This window comes from Perognathus longimembris, chromosome 23 (genome assembly GCF_023159225.1).
Source record: "Perognathus longimembris pacificus isolate PPM17 chromosome 23, ASM2315922v1, whole genome shotgun sequence".
Taxonomy (NCBI): Eukaryota; Metazoa; Chordata; class Mammalia; order Rodentia; family Heteromyidae; genus Perognathus; species Perognathus longimembris.
The window spans coordinates 7,470,118-7,488,634 of NC_063183.1; the positions used below are offsets into that span (position 1 = coordinate 7,470,118).

Here is an 18,517-nt window from a genome sequence, read left to right on the forward strand (position 1 = left end):
GATAATCTTAAGAAATATTTGAGGGCAGGAATCTATGAGGATCATGGTTTGATGCCAGTTTGAGCAGAAAAGCCTATGAGATTCATATCCAGTTAACCAGGAAAAAGCTAGAAGGGGAGCTGTAGCTCAGGTGGTAGAGCATTAGCTTTGAGCAAAAATGCCAAGGAAAAACACAAGACCCTGAGTTCAAGCTCCCAGTACTGGCATATACATACAAAAATAAAATTTAAAAAAAAAATAAAAAGGAAAAATATATGATGTGATTGTCAAAACCTAGTGCTTGAATATTAAAGAAAAGGAAGTTAGAGATGGGCACTGGTGGCTCACTCTTGTAATCCTAGCTACTCAGGAGGCTGAGATCTGGGGAGCATGATTTCAAGCCAGGTCAGGGAGCAAAGTCCTTGAGACTTCTCATTTCCAGTTAACCACCAGAAATGGAGCTGTAGCTCGAGTGGTAGAGTGCTAGCCTTGAGCAACAAAACTCAGAGACAGTGCCCAGGCCCTGAGTTCAAGCCCTAGAACTGGCAGGGGGTGGTGGGGAGGGGAAGAAGAGAAGGAGATAAGATTGTGATGGTACCATAACTAATAAAAAAAAAAGATGGTAAGGGCAAGGGCTCTTGGTAGAGCACTTGCCTGATACGCACAAAGCCCTGGGCTGGATCTCTTACACAAGGGGGGGCGGGCGGGGAAGAAAAGCCCATTTCAGTGAGAAAGTGATGCGTTCAGTACCATTCATCACATGCATTCTTTGGGCTTCCACACGGGTTGCTTGGTTAGGGAGGAGTCAGTGTCAACAGCTATAGCTTTTATTTCTCTTGAGTGAATTATGAAGGTAAAACCAGAATTGCTAACCTCAGTGCATGTAATTGCTCTTTGCAATGTATCATAACCGAGACTTGTGATTCTTTCAGAATTCATAAAATCCCACACTACTAAAGAGTCCGTCGATGCCTCTGCAACCGAGTCCCGTGAGTGTCTGTGCGTTGCGGGCCGCCGGGGAGGGCGCTGGTGTGTAAAGTGGGAGAAATGATGATGGGGGAGGGGCACCACAGCACGGCTCCCCTGCGAGGAACTGAATTCCTGGTGAAGACAGCTGGAGACCAAAACTAGACTCACTTTTGCAGAGGACCATAATAGATGTCTGAATGGAGGCTGTGAATTGAGATTAGAATGTACTTCTGAAATAGGGGCAGGCCTTTGAGATGGCACACTGAAATATAGAGAGCATGATTACAGATTTTGAGATTATTTTTTTTTTTTGGTATTTTTGCTTCCAATAATTTTTAGCCAAATCACTTAGGATTTCTTTTATATTTATTTTCTTGCCTATCTATCTATCTATCTATCTATCTATCTATCTATCTATCTATCTGCCTATCTATCTAGTGTGTTGCTGATTAATTGGAGACAAAAATCTCTCAGTTTCATCTGGCTGGCCTGGCTTTGAACCTTGATCCACAGATCTCAGCCTTTTGAGTACTAGGATTACAGGTGTGAGCAACTGGGGGCCCAGCTTCTATCTTTTATAATGAAATCCCACTTGCTCATTAGGGTTCAGCTTCTTAGCACCCTTCTAAACATCTATCTATCTATCTATCTATCTATCTATCTATCTATCTATCTATATTTTGTGGCCAGTCCTGGAGCTTGAACTCAGGGTCTGGGTACTGTCCAGGAGCTTCTTTTGCTCAAGGCTAGCACTCTACCACAGCACTACTTCTGCTTTTTTTCTGTTTACATGGTACTGAGGAATGGAACCAGGGCTTCATGCATGCCAGGCAAGCTCTCTACCACTAAGCCACATTCCCAGCCCCTAAACATTTATTATATCCCCACTCTGGTATACTCACCTGGAGTAGGAATTATATGGTTGTTGGTTTAGGATCTTCCAGATGTTTCCATCTCATCTCATGTTCCCCAGGCATGAGTGGTGTCTTGTTTACCTAGCGCAGTGACATCACGTGGTGGGAACACATGATGCCTCCCCCCACCCTCGCCCTGTAAGTTATTATTATGGCTCATCAGCATTCCTCACTTCCCCTTTAAGTAGCTTCTGAGATTCCAGGCCTTTGGGTGCAGTCGGAAGGTGTGGTAAGTTAAGGAGGCCAAGCCATTTCCCTTTTCACACACAGGCCAAGCCATTTCCATTTCACACACCACAGGTCACCTCAGGCAAGGTTGACACAGGAATTCCCTTTGAGCCTCTCTCTGGATAGTGAGTCTTGCTACTTTCTTTCATGGCTTTCCTTTCCCTTTCAAATGAACTTATACTGTTTAACCTAAAAAAAAACAAAAACAAAACAAAACAAACTGTGCAGCAGTCCAGCAACAAGTTATAGTATGTAAGTATAGTATGTTTCAAAATGGCAACAGCATCTTAGTTTTGGAATTCTATTAAGGATGAAGAAAAGTCCAGCAATAACTTGCATATAGTCAATGTTTAATGCAACATCTTATTTTGTTCTTGTTAACCCTGTCTTCTTCCTGTGGCTTCACGTGACCCTCCTGTCTTCCTCTCTTGCTTTTTTAGTTTGCACGTCTATAACAATACGGTACTTGGGTAGAGATCTGTAATGGCAGCCATCGTAGGGTCTTTATGTTTGTTTATTTTTTCTCCTAGAACCTGCTTACTCAATGATGAATCGGTTGAACGTGATACTCAAAATGTTTGAAAACAAGTCAAGCATGTTAGAGAGGTAAGCTTGTAAAACAATGGTTCTTCTTTTTTTCCCCTAATTATAAAATTGAGAGCATACTTACTGTAGAAATATTAAAGTACAGTCAGGAGCCAGTGACTCATGCCTGTAATCCTAGCTACTCAGAAGGCTGAGATCTGAGGATCACAGTTTGAAGTCAGCCCAAGCAGAAAAGTCTGTGAGACTCTTATCTGCAATTAACCACCAAAACCCAGAAGTGAAGCTGTGGCTCAAGTGGTAGGGCACCAGCCTTGAGTAGAAAAACTCAAGGATAGCATCCAGGTCCTGAGTTCAAGCTCTAGGACACACAGAAACACAAATCTCTCTCTCTCTCTATTTGTATAGATATATATCTAGATATACACACATATAGCAGATTTTATGTATTGATTTTATATATTATATATTATATATAATCAAACAGGTGCATGTAAGGTACATGTTAATAGTATGTAAATACGTATGTAATTGTATGAAGGTAAGTAAGTATGTAATAATAGTAAGTGCACAGGAATGTTCTAGATAATATGTCTTTGAAGGATGCTGGCTTTTTGGAGTCATGGTCAATATGATTAGGTACTCTAACCTATATTTGCACTCATTTAAAGTCTTTACAAAAAAGGATTGTATAAGTGTGTTACATAAATAAGATGTAAATGTAAATTATAATACATCATAGACATTTTGCTCTTTTTTTCAGAGCTTTAAATGATCAAGATTTGTTAGAAGCTGTAAGTAGAACACTGTCATTGGGGAGTTGGACCTTGTCTTTGTTCTTTTTTTTTTTCTGCTAGTCCTGGGGCTTGAACTCAAGGTCTGAGTGCTGTCCCTGAGCCTCTTTGTGCTCAAGGCTAGCACTCTACTACTTAAGCCATAGCACCACTTCCGGCTTTTTCTGTTTATATGGTACTGAGGAATTGAACCAAGGGCTTCATGCATGCTAGGCAAGCACTCTACCACTAGGCCACATTCCCAGTCTTTGTTCTTGAGTCTAGAATTGTCATTTTACATAATCCTTGGAGAGTCAATGATGGTTCTGTTTATTCATGAGGTGTGTGTGTGTGTGTGTGTGTGTGTGTGTGTGTGTGTGTGTGTGTGCTGGTATTGGGGTTTGAACACTCAGGGCTTAGTGCTCTTGCTTGGCTTTTTTTTCTGTTCTTTTTGTTGGTTGTGGGAATTGAACTCAGGGCCTGAGCACTGCCCTGAGCTTTTTTACTCAAGGCTAACCAACGCTCTACCACTTGGAGCCACAGCCCCACTTCCTTGCTTGGCTTTATCACTCAGTGCTGGCACTTTATTATGAGAGCCATTACCTCTATATATGGCTTTTTGGTGGTTAATTGGAACTAAGAGTCTTACAGACTTTCCTGCTTGGGGTGGCTTTGAACTGGGATCCTCAGATCTCAGCTTCCTGAATGGCTTGGAATTTCAGGGGTGAGCTACTGAACTGGGTCCAATTCTCATGTGTGACCCTTGTCAACCCAGAAACAGCTTTGCTATAAAGATTAATAGCAGTGGTGCCTTATTGACTAAAGAAGAGTTTCTTATTCATAAATAAATATCCAAGTAGCTTTGGCATTAAAAGATGTTCTCATCCTTACTGCTACAATGATATAGCAACATTTTCTTTTAGAAATACAAACAGATACAAGGTGATTTCAAGCTCTTATCAGAAGAGAAATCAGTGCTGGAAAATGAACTACTAAAGCTGAAAGATGTGGAGGTTAGTAAAATTTTTGTGTCTGGAAAATGGTGCCTAGACGCCTTGCTAGTTTAAGATCTCACTGAAAGTTATATTTAAATGTTTCATAATGCTCTTTTCAATATTTTTTTTTTTTGGCCAGTCCTGGGCCTTGGACTCAGGGCCTGAGCACTGTCCCTGGCTTCTTCCCGCTCAAGGCTAGCACTCTGCCACTTGAGCCACAGCGCCGCTTCTGGCCGTTTTCTGTATATGTGGTGCTGGGGAATCGAACCTAGGGCCTCGTGTATCCGAGGCAGGCACTCTTGCCACTAGGCTATATCCCCAGCCCCTCTTTTCAATATTAATGACTTATAGTAGCTGTACTTTGGCCATGCTATTACTCTCTTATGCTTATAAATGTTACATTATAGCTAAATTTACTATCTTCAGCTGCCAAGACCAAAAGAAACAGATGTACAATTTAAACATTCTGAATGATGCTTCTGGAACACACATTTAACTTTATGAAGTGCCGGCAACTGAGGCTTTCCAATGCATTTTATAGCATTATGTACGATTAAGAGTCCCATTTGACCATAGGGAGCAGAGGACACAAAACTGCCAGGAATAAAGAAAAGAAACATTTGTTTCTTCTGGCATTTTCTTCCTTCTTGCCATTTCTACATAGCTTATAAATTCAAACTACAGAGAAAAGCCCCACAGATTATGAGTGAAATTTTAGTAACCATTTGAAAACATCCATCACCTCAGGAAAAATACTCTTTGACCTAGTGAAGATGGATCTCTTGAAGTTTCTTCCCGTTAGTAGAGAAGGAAACTGATTTTTTTTTTTTTTTTTTTTGGCCAGTCCCGGGCCTTGGTCTCAGGGCCTGAGCACTGTCCCTGGCTTCCTTTTTGCTCAAGGCTAGCACTCTGCCACATGAGCCAAAGCGCCACTTCTGGCCATTTTCTGTATATGTGGTGCTGGGGAATCGAACCCAGGGCCTCATGTATATGAGGCAGGCACTCTTGCCACTAGGCCATATCCCCAGCCCGGAAACTGAATTTTTGAACTGAATTTTTGAACGTACAGCTTTAAATCTAACCTGGAGATAATTGAAGTTAGCTAGTCATGGGAGGGAGCCAGGAATTTCTGTAAATTGTTTTTTCTGTTTACTTATTCCACCTATTAACAGGTGCTTACTTTAAAGGACAAGAGCTGTATTTCCGCCTTGGCAGGCAATTCAATTCTGTCTCTGAGGCAATTGTTAAGTCAGCCTATGTAGCCTGAAAGCAGTTATAGGCCATAGAAAAATAAGTGAGCACGGTGGTGTCTCAATAAAACTCTATTTAACATAATCGGTAGCAGGACAGATTTGGCTTTGTGAACTCTTGACTGGCTTCATTTCATTTCTGTGATTATGTAGCAATCAACAGTATCTTCCTAAGTGGAATCTTCTAGATGTGTCTGCCTAACTATATAGTTGCAAGAAAATAAAATGAAGGTTTCAGTACCTTCTATTCTGGTCATTGATTTCATTTATTCCTGAACCAGTGCTCAAACACCCACTAAATGGATTGATGATTTGTGTGGTGTGCTAGGAACCCATTTTTCTTCCATCCTGCCGGTTGTCTCGCCTGTGTTTGTATGGGGAGATGGCTTTTCAGGAGAGCATGTACCATATTGTAAGAGAGGAACTTAATTATTTCACTACATACCATCTCACATATAATTTACGTCTGATGAAAGTACTGTTGTAACACTGTCAAGTGTATCACTGATTTGTGTGTGTTTGTGTGTGTGTGTGTGTGTGTGTGTGTGTGTGTGTGTGTGCTGCTATTAGGGCTTGAACTCGGACTAGGCGCTGACCCTGAACTTTATTGCTCAAGGCTAGCGCTCTACCACTTGAGCCACAGTGCCACTCCTGTTTTTTGTTTTGTGTGTGTGGTTAATTGGAGATAAGATTTTCACACACACACACACACACACACACACACACATTTTGCCTAAGCTGGCTTTGAATCACAATTCTAAGAGTGGCTAGGATTACAGGCATGAGCCACGGGTGCTAGGCTTTATCGTTTCTTTCTGTTTTGCTTCCATTCAGATTGTTTTCCTGGAAACATAGCAGAGTGACTCTCAGAATAAGATGGAAATTAGAAATGTGTATTGTCCTCTACTTCCCAATAATTGATTGTGTCCTTAACCTTTTGTTTCTGGCGTATGTAAGATTACACAGAAAATAAAGCTGACAAACAAAGGAGATCGAACAAAGAAAACCGGAAAAACAGAGAAGAAAAAAGAGAAGGGAAAACCTGAAGACTCAGAAGGGTAGGGCAAAAAGATACATGACTGTTCTCTAATTTCTTCTTTTTCTTTTTTTTGTCAGTTGTGGGGCTTGAACTCTGGGGCTGGGCACTGTTCTTGAGCAGCGCAAGGTTAGTGCTCTACCACTTGAGCCACAGCACCACTTCCTAATTTCTTCTTATTTCACATATTATTTATGAATAGGCCATATACTTATGCCTTATTACCAATTTTTCTTAAAAAAACATAGGAGTGTGTGTGTGTGTGTGTGTGCGTGCGCGCGCATGTCAGGTCCAGGGCTTGAACTCAGGGTGCTCTACTACCTGAGCCATGCCTCTAGCCTCTGCTTTTGCTCATTAAATAGAATTGGAGACTCAGATTCCTAAGCAGAAAAATGATCCTTCAGGTCTCAACCTCCTGAGCAGCTAGGACTGCAATTTCATAGTTATGTAAGCAGTTCAGGGTGGTTATGGGAAAAAACTAAGAAGAGAAAAACAAAGGCCAAAAATGGATTAGAGGAAGAGATCAAAGCCTAAGCTGCTCAGGAACAGAACTAAATCTTCAAATAGTTATGGGGTTTACATTGGTTCCTCAGTCATCCAGCTAGTGCTCTGTAATTTGCTAACTCTTCAAATTGCATAATTTGTTCTTTTCTACCATATTTTATATAGTATTTTAAAAAGTTATCTATCTTACGTATATGAATTATTGTAAAGTGGCTGTATTTAAGAGAATTTTTTCATTAGTGTTATGATTGTTACATTTTCAATTTACCCAATCAAATCCTCATATAAAATATAGTTTTAAAAATAAACCACATGAGGGGCTGGGAATGTGGCTTAGCAGTAGAGTGCTTGCCTAGCATACATGAAGCTCTGGGTTCGATTCCTCAGCACCACATAAACAGAAAAAGCTAGAAGTGACGCTGTGGCTCAAGTGGGAGAGTGCTAGCCTTGAGCAAAAAGAAGCCAGGGACAGTACTCAGGCTCTGAGTTCAAGCCTGAGGGCTGACAAAACAACAACAACATCAACTCCAACAACAACTACAACAACAACAAAATAAACCATATGAGCCTAGTGCCAATGACTCACATCTGTAATCCTAGCTACTCAGGAGGCTGAGGTCTGAGGATTGTGGTTTGAAGCCAGCCTGGTGTAGAAAAGTCCATGACACTACTAGCTCCAATTAGCCACACACAAAAAAGCTAGAAGTGGGGCTGTCAATCAAGTGGTAGAGCATCAGCCTTGAGCAAAAAAGCTTGGGGACTGCACCCAGGTCCTGAGTTCAAGCCCTCAGTCCGGCACTAAATAAACAAACAAACATGATAGAAAATGTGATCTTGATCAGGATGCATTGTACTTACAAACTGATTTATCAAATTAAAAGTCGTTTGTACAAGTTCTTAAAGTATTAGGAAAAAAAAAACCAACTACAAACTCAATTTTTATAGTGGGCTCCAATTCTGAAAAGAAATTCATTGGACACATGGTTTGACCTTTCTCTTAGAGGGGAAAATCTTCAAAGAAGGGAAATAATTGACTAATTTACTTTGGCATTTCAAAAAAGTGGTGCTGGGGTTTGAACCCAAGACCTTGTACAAACTAGACAAATGCTGTACCACTGAGCTCATAGCCTGGCCCTTGAAAAATTTGCCTTGAAAAATTCTCAGTCATTTCACATTTTAATCCTAGCCGTGAGAATTCAGCTTGAGAAATTGTTATTCAATCATATATCATTTAAGCTATATGGATTTAGTTGCTTTAGAAATGAATTCTTAAAATCTTTTCCTATTTTTAGTTTGAGATACTATCATACATATTAAAATATTTTTATATGTCTTAAATATTTTTAATTTACAGAAGGGTATCTCCAGCCAAAGAAACTCTTCTTCAAGTCCAAGTAGATACACTATCTGTGAGTCTCTATTTTTATTTTTAAAAATAATTATTAGAGGTTATGCTAGTAAGGGGAAAACTAAGTTATAGCAATGAATGAGATACCAAATAATATATATTATATATAATATATTATATATTATTATATATTATATATATGTATATGAAAACCAATGCCAACCAGGCTATCTACAACTCTGATGATAGCCGCAAGACAGATGGGTCAGAAACAATATTAATCAAGGAATTTCCCAAGATGATGGTAAGTGAGGAAGAAGTAATTAAGAGAGAAGAAAAGGGGAGAATGGAAAGCTAAAGAACACTGGCTGTCCTTTGCCAGTCTTAAAGGGAAAATGAACCCCACTCTCTTCCAGGTCTCAGAACAGAATTGTTCTGCATGTATTTTTCAGCAAGCTTGCTCCAGTGGCATAGGATAGCAGCCACACAGGACCATAAGAAAGACGCTATCTGGAACAGCGTGGCAGAATGTTTTATGATCTCAGCCATAGCTAGGAGGACTGTAGTCCTCAAACATTAGGCCCTACCTGTAAAAGAATGAAAAGAAAAGGACAGGAAGTGTGGCTCAAGTGGTAGAGTACTGGCCTTGCAGGTACAAGGTTCTGAATTAAACCTCCAGGTTCTCCCCCACCAAGAAAGATAAAAAGAAAGAAAATAAAAAGGAAATTTAAACCTAAAACCAACATACTGGAGACATAATATCACCAATGATTTCCAACATAATAAATGTATAAAAGAAGGACTGTGATATCATGGCTGAGAATGTGGGAAAAATAGGGTTTCATTCTTTTTTTTTTGGCCAGTCTTGGGGCATGAACTCAGGGCCTGAGCACTGTCCCTGGCTTCTTTTTGCTCAAGGCTAGCACTCTACCACTTGAGCCACAGCGCCACTTCCAGCTTTTTCTATATATGTGGTGCTGAGGAATCAAACCCGGGGCTTCTTCATGTATGCGAGGCAAGCACTTTACCATATTCCCAGCCCAAAAAATAGGGTTTCTATGTAGGAGTGACAGGTAGAAAAACAGACAGGAAGAAGCAATTTAGGAAAATCCAGTGCCTGCATGAAATAGAAGAATAGTCATTTGCATAATGATGGGATATGGTTTGAGTTTTATTGAGTGAGTGCCCCACTTGTGGGGTTATGTTTTTAAAATTGAGATCATTTTGCCAGCTGCCTAAAATATGAATTTTGAGCAGTATATCACACCTGAAACCCCAGCTTCTTTGGAGGTAGACAGGGAGGCTTCCAGTTGAAGGCCAGCCCAGACAAAAAATTTGTGAGACTCCAAAGAGCTGGGTGTGGTGGTTCATGCCTGTCATCCCAGCTACTCAGGGAACATAGATAGGAAGTTCAGAGTCCAGGCTTAATCAGGGATAGATTCCAGACATGAGATTTCCATAATTTTGTTCACTATAAGCATATTTTACTTTGCTTTGGGCATTAAGAATTGCAGCCCCACTATTGACAAAACAAAACAAAACAAAATAATAGTTGAGTTAAAATTTTTGCCTGCTGTGGGAATTCTGAGATCTAGATTATCTTGGGGTCATTCTGTGTTGATTATCTTTGAACAGAAAATCCTATCTTCCTGTTTCTTTGCATGTCAACGAATTCTACATCATGTCCTGGATATTGTTTGTGTCTTGTTGACATTCTGGATATTGTTCTGTTCTTTGGATGATTGGTGTTTTTCCATCTTTTTTTTTTTTTAAAGAAAACAGATAATGATTATGGTTAGATATGAAAGTAGAAATGATATATTGATGTAGCTGCTCAACTAGTTTTTTTCATCAGCTGTTTAGGGTCTTCCCTGGGCGGTCAGAGGTCAGAGGGAGACATAAGGAGCCCATAGGAAGAATTTGGAGTTCTCTTTCTATGGTTTTCTTCTTTGCGTGACCTTTATGGAAGGTGGGAGCTCTGGCCTCTGACCTGTGGGTTAGAAAGACCCAATTTTTTCCCAGCTACAATGTGTCCCATGAAAACAAGAATCCTACATAGGATTCGCCTCTTCTCCCAAGTGTTACCTGTTCTGGATTGGCCATCTATGTTGCCATTTGTCCAGAGTCAATGGTGGTTGTTTTTGTTTTTTGTTTATATGGTACCAAGGAATTGAACCCAGGGTTTCATGCTAGGCAAGCACTCTACTGGTAAGCCACATTCCCAGCCCTCAGTGGTTGTTTTTGTGTGACATGGTTTTTGTTTCTTTTCCCAAGCAGGCAGGAATTTTCTGACAACTGTCAGAAACAAACCTGGGGACTTATTTATTTATTCATTTATGTATGTATGTATGTATGTATGTATGTATGTATGTATGTATGTAGTATGTATGTGTGTGTGTATTGCTGGTCCTGGGGTTTGAACTCAGGGCCTGGGTGCTGTCCCTGAGCTTCTTTGTGCTCAAAGCTAGTGCTCCAACTACTTGAACCACAGCACCACTTCAGGCTTTTCCTGAGTAGTTTATTGGAGATAAGAACCTCACAGACTTTCCTGCCCAGGCAGGCTTCGAACCATGATCCTCAGATCTCAGCCTGTTGGGTAGCTAGGATTACAGGCACTGGGGACTTTAGAGATGGTCCTCAAGCTGACTGGTCTGTCAGAGAATTCCTGAGGCACTTCCCTGTGTAACAGAATCCACCACATGTGCAAAGTCAGAACCCTACTTGTTTTCTGCAAAGAGTAGACAATGGGGCCTTTAGGAACATGGCTAACATGTCTAAGGTTTCTATGGCTTCAGGGGGTCCCCGACATAGCTTGTTCCTGAGAAAGCTGATGTTAGGAGTGTGTGTGTGTGTGTGTGTGTGTGTGTGTGTGTGTGTGTGTATTTTAGAAGAGTGATAACCATAGAAATAAATTTTAAAAAATACAAAACAATATGAATACTTTTTCTTCTTTTATGACTTCCTAGAGAGAAGCAGATGCTTTGAAAATGGAGAACAAAGCCCTCCAGGAACAACTGAAACAGGCTTTGCAGGTAAAGGTGTCATGATGAGGGAGGGAAAGATCTAGAGGGGACTTTGGCAAGCGCTCTACCCACTAGGCCATATTCCCAGCCCCCTAGAGGGGACTTTGGGATGACTTTAACCTGATAAACAGATCTCTCTCCCTCCCTCCCTCCCTATTATTTATCTGTATCTATTATCTATATCTATCGCTTCTCGGCCTTTTGGCTAAGATCAAGTGTAGTATTATCTATATCTATCTATCTATCTATCTATCTATCTATCTATCTATCTATCTATATCTCTATTATCTATCTATCTATCTCTATCATCTATTATCTATACATCATCTATATATTATGTATCTATCATCTATCTGTATCTATTCCATATATTATCTATCTATAGCTATCTGTAACTATTATCTATGTATCTATTATCCACCTATCATCTATCATCTATTCATCTATCTATTATACTACATGGTTTAAAATACATTAACCTGATGCAATATGAATATATTTGTAAAGCATCATATTCTTATCCAGAAATAGTCATCTAGAATGAAAAGTAAAGTTTCCTAACCAAAAAGAGCAAGTGTTTCTTTGGGTGTTGGTATTGGGTATATGGCCTTGTGCTCGCATTTGGCTTTTTCACTCAATAGTCTACCACTTGACCCACAGCTTTACTTCTTTCTTTTTAGTGGTAGAGATAAGAGTCGTATGGATAGTCTAGCTTCAAATCTGGGCTTACATATATACAAATTCTGAAAGTTTTAGCACTGGCAGAAAAAAAGTCATTGAAAAAGATGCTTAACTATGTGTTTTTCTTAAAAATAGGAAGCTGAAAGGAATAAGCTCCAACTTGACCATTTCCTAAACCAAGGCACCGAGAAAAAGCAAGATAGGAGCAGTGTAACATTGGAAATGAATACTGGTTAAAATAAAAGTCAAGGATGAAGACTGAAAAGATCTGCCACTGGAGAGAGGAGTAGACACAGCATTTGTTTTACGTTCCGGTGGTCAAAATGCAAGAGTGTGCTCAGGTAGGACCACAACCAAAACATCTTGCAGTGCCTTTAGCTGCATCATAATATTTACTTCCTTTGCTCAGTCTTCCTTTGTTGTTGTGGTCTGGACTTTTAGTTTCTTACCTTGCAGGGGCAGCAATTTATTGTCATCTCAAATATCAAGCTATAAATAATAACTGTGTGAATTTTGACTGATCATTTAAGCCCTGAGATTTATGAGCCCAAAGAAAATCCAGGTCTACAAGCAAATTCTCCTGCTATAAATGAACACATGAATAAATGTGTGAAATTCTTTCAAATATTTTCATTTCTGTTGTGCAATAGGTTGGATTTTCCTTTTTCTTCAAAATCTTCCTTCCTTCCTCCACTCTTCCTTGCCTCCTTTTCACCCTCCTCTTTCCTCTTTCTTTTCCTTCCTTCCTTCCTTCCTTCCTTCCTTCCTTCCTTCCTTCCTTCCTTCCTTCCTTCCCTCCTTCCCTTCCTCCCTCCCTCCTTCCTCCTTCCCTCCCTTCCTCTTTTTTCTTCCTTTCTCTTTTCTTTCTTTCTTTCTTTCTTTCTTTCTTTCTTTCTTTCTTTCTTTCTTTCTTTCTTTCTTTCTTTCTTTCTTTCTTTCTTTCTTTTTCTTTCTTTCCTTCCTTCCCCTCCCTCCCCCCTCTCTTCCCTCCCTCCCTCCCTGTTTTTTTTTTTTTTTTTTGCCAGTTCTGGGGCTTGGACTCAGGGCCTAGGCACTATTCTTGGCTTCTTTTTGCTCAAGGCTAGCACTCTACCTCTTGAGCCACAGCACCACTTCCGCCTTGTTTTTTTGTTTATGTGGTGCTGAGGAATCAAACCCAGGGCTTCATGCATGCTAGGCAAGCACTCTACCACTAGGCCACATTTGCATTTTCTTTATGCCTAAGGATGTTGAACATTTCTTCATGTATTCATTGGTCATTTGTACTTCCTCCTGTCTGTTCAACTTACTTGCTCAGTTAGTAATTAGATTGTTCACTCTTTTGGTGTTTAATTTTGGGAGTTTGTTTGTATATTCTGAATTCAAATCCATAATCTGATGAGTAGCTGGCATATGGAGTCATTTAATTGTGTAAGTGACTTCCTGTGCCACACTGAGCAGGAATTTCTGTTTTTTAGATATCTTAGTCTTATTAAATGCCATATTAAGAAAACTATTTTGAATAAAACATTTCTGAATGGTTTAATGTATTTTGTGTGCATATTGGGTATCCTTAAATTTAATATTATTTTTATCACAGATTTCAATTGTCCAAAGTTGAAGAAACAGATGAAGGTAAAATAATTTAAAAACTTTTATCCTTTCTATAATCTTATCAAGTCTTATATCTAAGTAATGAAAATGGGCAAACTAAATCCAGCATCTAAAACTCCTTCTTAGCTCTGTTTATAATATTGTACTGCTTGAAACGGAAAGTGCTTGAAACCTTAGATATTAAAAAATTGAAGATTTTGGATGCAATTAAAAAAATTAAAGCTGGGTGCTGGTGTTTCACACTTGTAATCCCAGCTACTCAGGAGGCTGAGATCTGAGGACTGTGATTTGTAGCTAGCCTGGAAAGGAAAGCCCTTGAGACTCTTATGTCCAATTAACCATCAAAGAGCAGTTGTGGCTCAAGTGGTAGAGGACCAGCTTTGAGTAAAAAAGACACATAAGAGCTGGGCACTGGTGGCTCACACCTGCAATCCTAGCTACTCAGGAGATTGGGATCTGAAGATCGTGGTTCAAAGTCAGACTAGGCAGGAAAGTCCATGAGACTCTTATCTCCAATAAATTACTCAGAAAAAGCCAGAAGTGGTGCTGTGGCTCAAGTGGTAGAGTGCTAGCCTTGAGCACAAAGAAGCTCAGGGACAGCAACCAGGCCCCAAGTTCAAGCCCCAACTCTTTTTTTTTTTTTTTTTTTTTTTGGCCAGTCCTGGGCCTTGGACTCAGGGCCTGAGCACTGTCCCTGGCTTCTTCCTGCTCAAGGCTAGCACTCTGCCACTTGAGCCACAGCGCCACTTCTGGCCGTTTTCTGTATATGTGGTGCTGGGGAATCGAACCTAGGGCCTCGTGTATCTGAGGCAGGCACTCTTGCCACTAGGCTATATCCCCAGCCCCCAAGCCCCAACTCTTAAGCTCCTTGTCACAGTATTTCCTCACCAAACTTCATGTTGGCTTACTTCTCTTGTATTCTGTCTGATAGAATTTCTGAAATTCTCCGGAAGTCTCGAACCTTCAGAGTGGAGAGAAGTGAAGGAAAGAGACTCTAACCTGAGTAGTCGCCATACTGCCATCTAATAAAGTACATTCTTCTGAACTTTGTTGCATTTACTAGTTTCTTTTGGTGCAGGGAATGAGTTAGTGGATCAAGTACGAGAGAGCACAGAGAATACACACAGACTACAGAGAATACCTAACCCGGTTAACACACAGTGCTTCCCAAGTGGGGCCATGGCCTTGTTATTAATGGGAGGAAGAAATGGATGGTTTACATGCCTCAGAAGTTACATTAGTGACGGGTTGGAGGTATGGCTTAGTCGGTAGAGTGCCAACCAATCTGCAAGCGTCAGGTACCAAGTTCAAGTCCTGGTTATATTAGTGAGAGTTACTCTCACACTCAACAGTCCTGGTAAGCCAGTTCACCAAAGAGGGAAGGGAAAGGAAGGATGACCAGGAACATCCAGAAATAAAGACTTGTCCCTCTCTCCATCCTTTGGTCTTGGGGAATCTGAAGAGTATAAGCATCTCCATGCATCACGACACTCCCTGGTACTAGACACATCAATTCCCACAGCCTTGCCTGGGGAAAGGTATCAGGAGGATCACTTGGATTGGTGGGTAATGAGGTACAGAACTAACATCCTAATACATGCCACATCCTGAGCAGCTACAGAAGACAGCTTTGGCATGTCTGTTCACCATCCAGGAGAGGAAAGCAGCAGCCATGGCAGATGAGAGTTACTGAGTGGGGTTTGAACTCAGGGCCTCAGTGCTGTCCCTGAGTATTTTTGCTTTTTGCCTCAATGCTAGCACTCCTACCACTTGACCCACAGTTCTACTTCCAGTTTTTTGTTTGTTTTTTGCTGCCTAATTGGAGATTCTTAGAGACTCAGATTTTCCTGCCTGGGCAGGCTTTGAACTGGAATCTTTAGATCTCAGCTTCTTGAGCCACTAGGATTATAGGTATTAGCCATGGCACTTGACCTGCTAGTTCTTTTTAGTACTTTGAACTTCTTCTATCCTGCAGAGCTTCTACAGAGAAAGCGGATCATAACCTAGTAGAGATGGTTCTGTCATTTTCCTCAGCTGTATTCCAGATCTTCACCTGGGAACTGCAAGTGTGTGCACAGAATTCTCTATGAGATCAATTTTGTTAGATTTCACGAGATTTAACCTGGTTGGTTCCCTATGTCCATTTTTATGCTGAGATTGAGGAATGTTTGAGTTATGTGATATGGAATGACTCTTTAATGCTTTGTCTCTTTCTTCTCAGAGAGTTACATTTCTTCTTCTTTTTTTTTTTTGCTGGTCCTGGGGCTTGAACTCAGGGCCTGAGCATTGTCCTTGAGCTTTTGTGCTCAAGGTCACAGCTCCAATTGAACCCACAGCTCTAATTCTGGCTTTTTTGGGGAGTATTTTTTGAGAGACTGTGCTGCCTGGGATGGAGGTCCTCAGATCTCAGCCTCCTGAGTAGTTAGGCCTACAGGCATGAGCCACTTGGCATGAGCCAATTTCTACAATGGCTCTCAGTATTCTATTTTCTTCTTGGTTTCCCACCTTGGGTTCCACTTTAGTAATTTGAAAGACTTCCCAGGAATGTCCTGTTTCCACTTTTTGGCTCAATAGGCCTTTAAGTCTCTGGGGGTACACATTTCAGTGTAGTGACTGACACGTTTAACCCCATCAATTCTAGTCAACTGCAGTGTTTCTCCAGTCAACATTTCAACTCATGGGTCACTGTCTTCATCTTCAATTTTTTCCTCAGGCAACTCTTGTTCACAGATTGCATTTGTCAAAAATGTCATTTTGAGGATGTATTCCTTGGCTAATTTTATTCTCTTTCCTCTATCATCTCATTTAGTTCCTTTAGTATCATTGTCACAGGAAATCTGTTCCCTCGGACAGTCCCCCCACACCTTAGCGTGTCCGTGCTCAACAGTGCCTTCTCCCTGGAGGGGATGGAGATGGGATCTCCTACCAATTACACAGGGTTTTCCCTGGACAAGGACCTTTGCAGAACCTCCCACGATGGGGGCGGTGGTGGGCACGCACACTTCCCAGCAGTGCAGGTCCCATGGGCTGTGGGATTCCTAATCCCCACTTTGTAGTCTCTGTGTGGCTGAAATCCAGGTCATATAAGGGAAGCAAACTTCTTGCACCTTCCAGTTTATTATCATCAAGAGAGAAAATAGAGTTGTGTATTCTAGAAGAAGACATTAGGAAAATGTCCGTTTTATAATTGCAATACTATTTTACTTAAGCCAAGCAATTTTCTATTTGTGCCAAATCATGGAAAACAACATTTTTTTATTGACCTTTTGGTTCCAATACTCAAACTTCTTTGGCCTTGGCACAAGTCTTGTCCTTCGTGGCCGAGAAGTTGCAGAGCACGCTGGGTCCTGGGTTGGAACCCTGGCAGCTGGAGAGAGACTGGATTACATCAGGGGTCCCCCAAGTAAATGTCGTAGCCCCACCCCCAATGCAGTCTGTGTTTGAAGCTCAGCTCTGGCTTTCGAACACTTATCATTATCCAATTTGACCCCATATCAAATGGGCTGAAGCCTGGAGACGAGAGGCCTCTCTCCTTAACCACAGGGCTAGTTGTTTGAAGGTGAGCTAGAAAACTGAACACAGCCTGATGGCTCCCAGCCCTAAAGCCTGGAAGCCTACTTTGCCCCCCAGGACACAGACACATACTTCCTCATGCTCTTCAAATTCCCACTCTTGGCCTTCTCGGGTGGGCAGGACCAGGGCTCCAGCTCACAGGCCAGGTGGTAGCTAAGACACGGGGGACAAAAATATGAAAACTACCAGCACCCATGCTCTTCCTCCATCCCAGAGCCTTGCCAGAAAACCAGAGACCAAGTGGGCAACTGTCATGAGGTGACACTGGCCCCACGGGCAGATGGCTGGGCAGGCACTCCAACCAGGCCTGAAAGTGCTCATCAGGCTTGATGTTGACAGCGCTCCACGAAGCCTGAAGGTGCTTGATATCAGAAATAATCTGGTATTGCTGAGACAAAGACAGGACAGGGTGGTGAGCAGCCTGAGGAGGGGCTGGCTAGGCAGGGAGCAGTGGCTGGGTCCCCCATTCTCCTGCACTGTGGCTCCTATTCAGAGCCCCCCATGGCAATGAGCCCAACCTCCCAGGAGCTCCCAGACCCAGATGAGGCCGGGGGCACTCAGTGGCCAGTCCCTCTCCCTCTGCCAATCATCCCTATGCATTAACGTGGGCACAGAGCAGAGTGGACGGCCCAGCTGCTCCTCCCCACCCGCCAGATCCTGAGGGAGGCCTTGGCTCACCTTCTTTTATCTTCTTCATGTTGATGTTTCTTCCCTAGAAGACTGAGAGCCCTTCCACCATGAGGAGACCTGGCCAGGCACAGGGGAGCCCTGCCTGCACCACTGAGGGAGCCTGCCAAGCGGCAGGGAGACGACCATTGCCCCAGGGCAGGCTTCCCATCCAGGGCAGGGCACAGTGGACAAAGCCTCAGGACCCCTGTGCCTAAGGTCTGAGGACATCCCATACTGAGTCCTGGTGAAAAGGCCCAGGGGGCGGGGCCTGCCCAGGGGGCGGGGCCTGCCCAGGGGGCGGGGCTTCCCACTCCTGCCCAGAGTCACCATGGGGTGGACCAGCCTCACCTGCTCCTCTGCCATGAGCATGTTCCCAGCCCCCCTGGCAGGTGGACATGCAGTTGGCACACTGGGTGAGGCTCTCGGGAAGGCTGCAGCT

At 42.0% G+C, this 18,517-nt stretch overlaps 1 pseudogene; it reads left to right on the plus strand.

The window, feature by feature from the left end:
• Positions 1-11,747: 11,747 nt before the first annotated feature.
• On the plus strand, positions 11,748-11,824 carry LOC125341234 (annotated as a pseudogene).
• Positions 11,825-18,517: the final 6,693 nt, after the last annotated feature.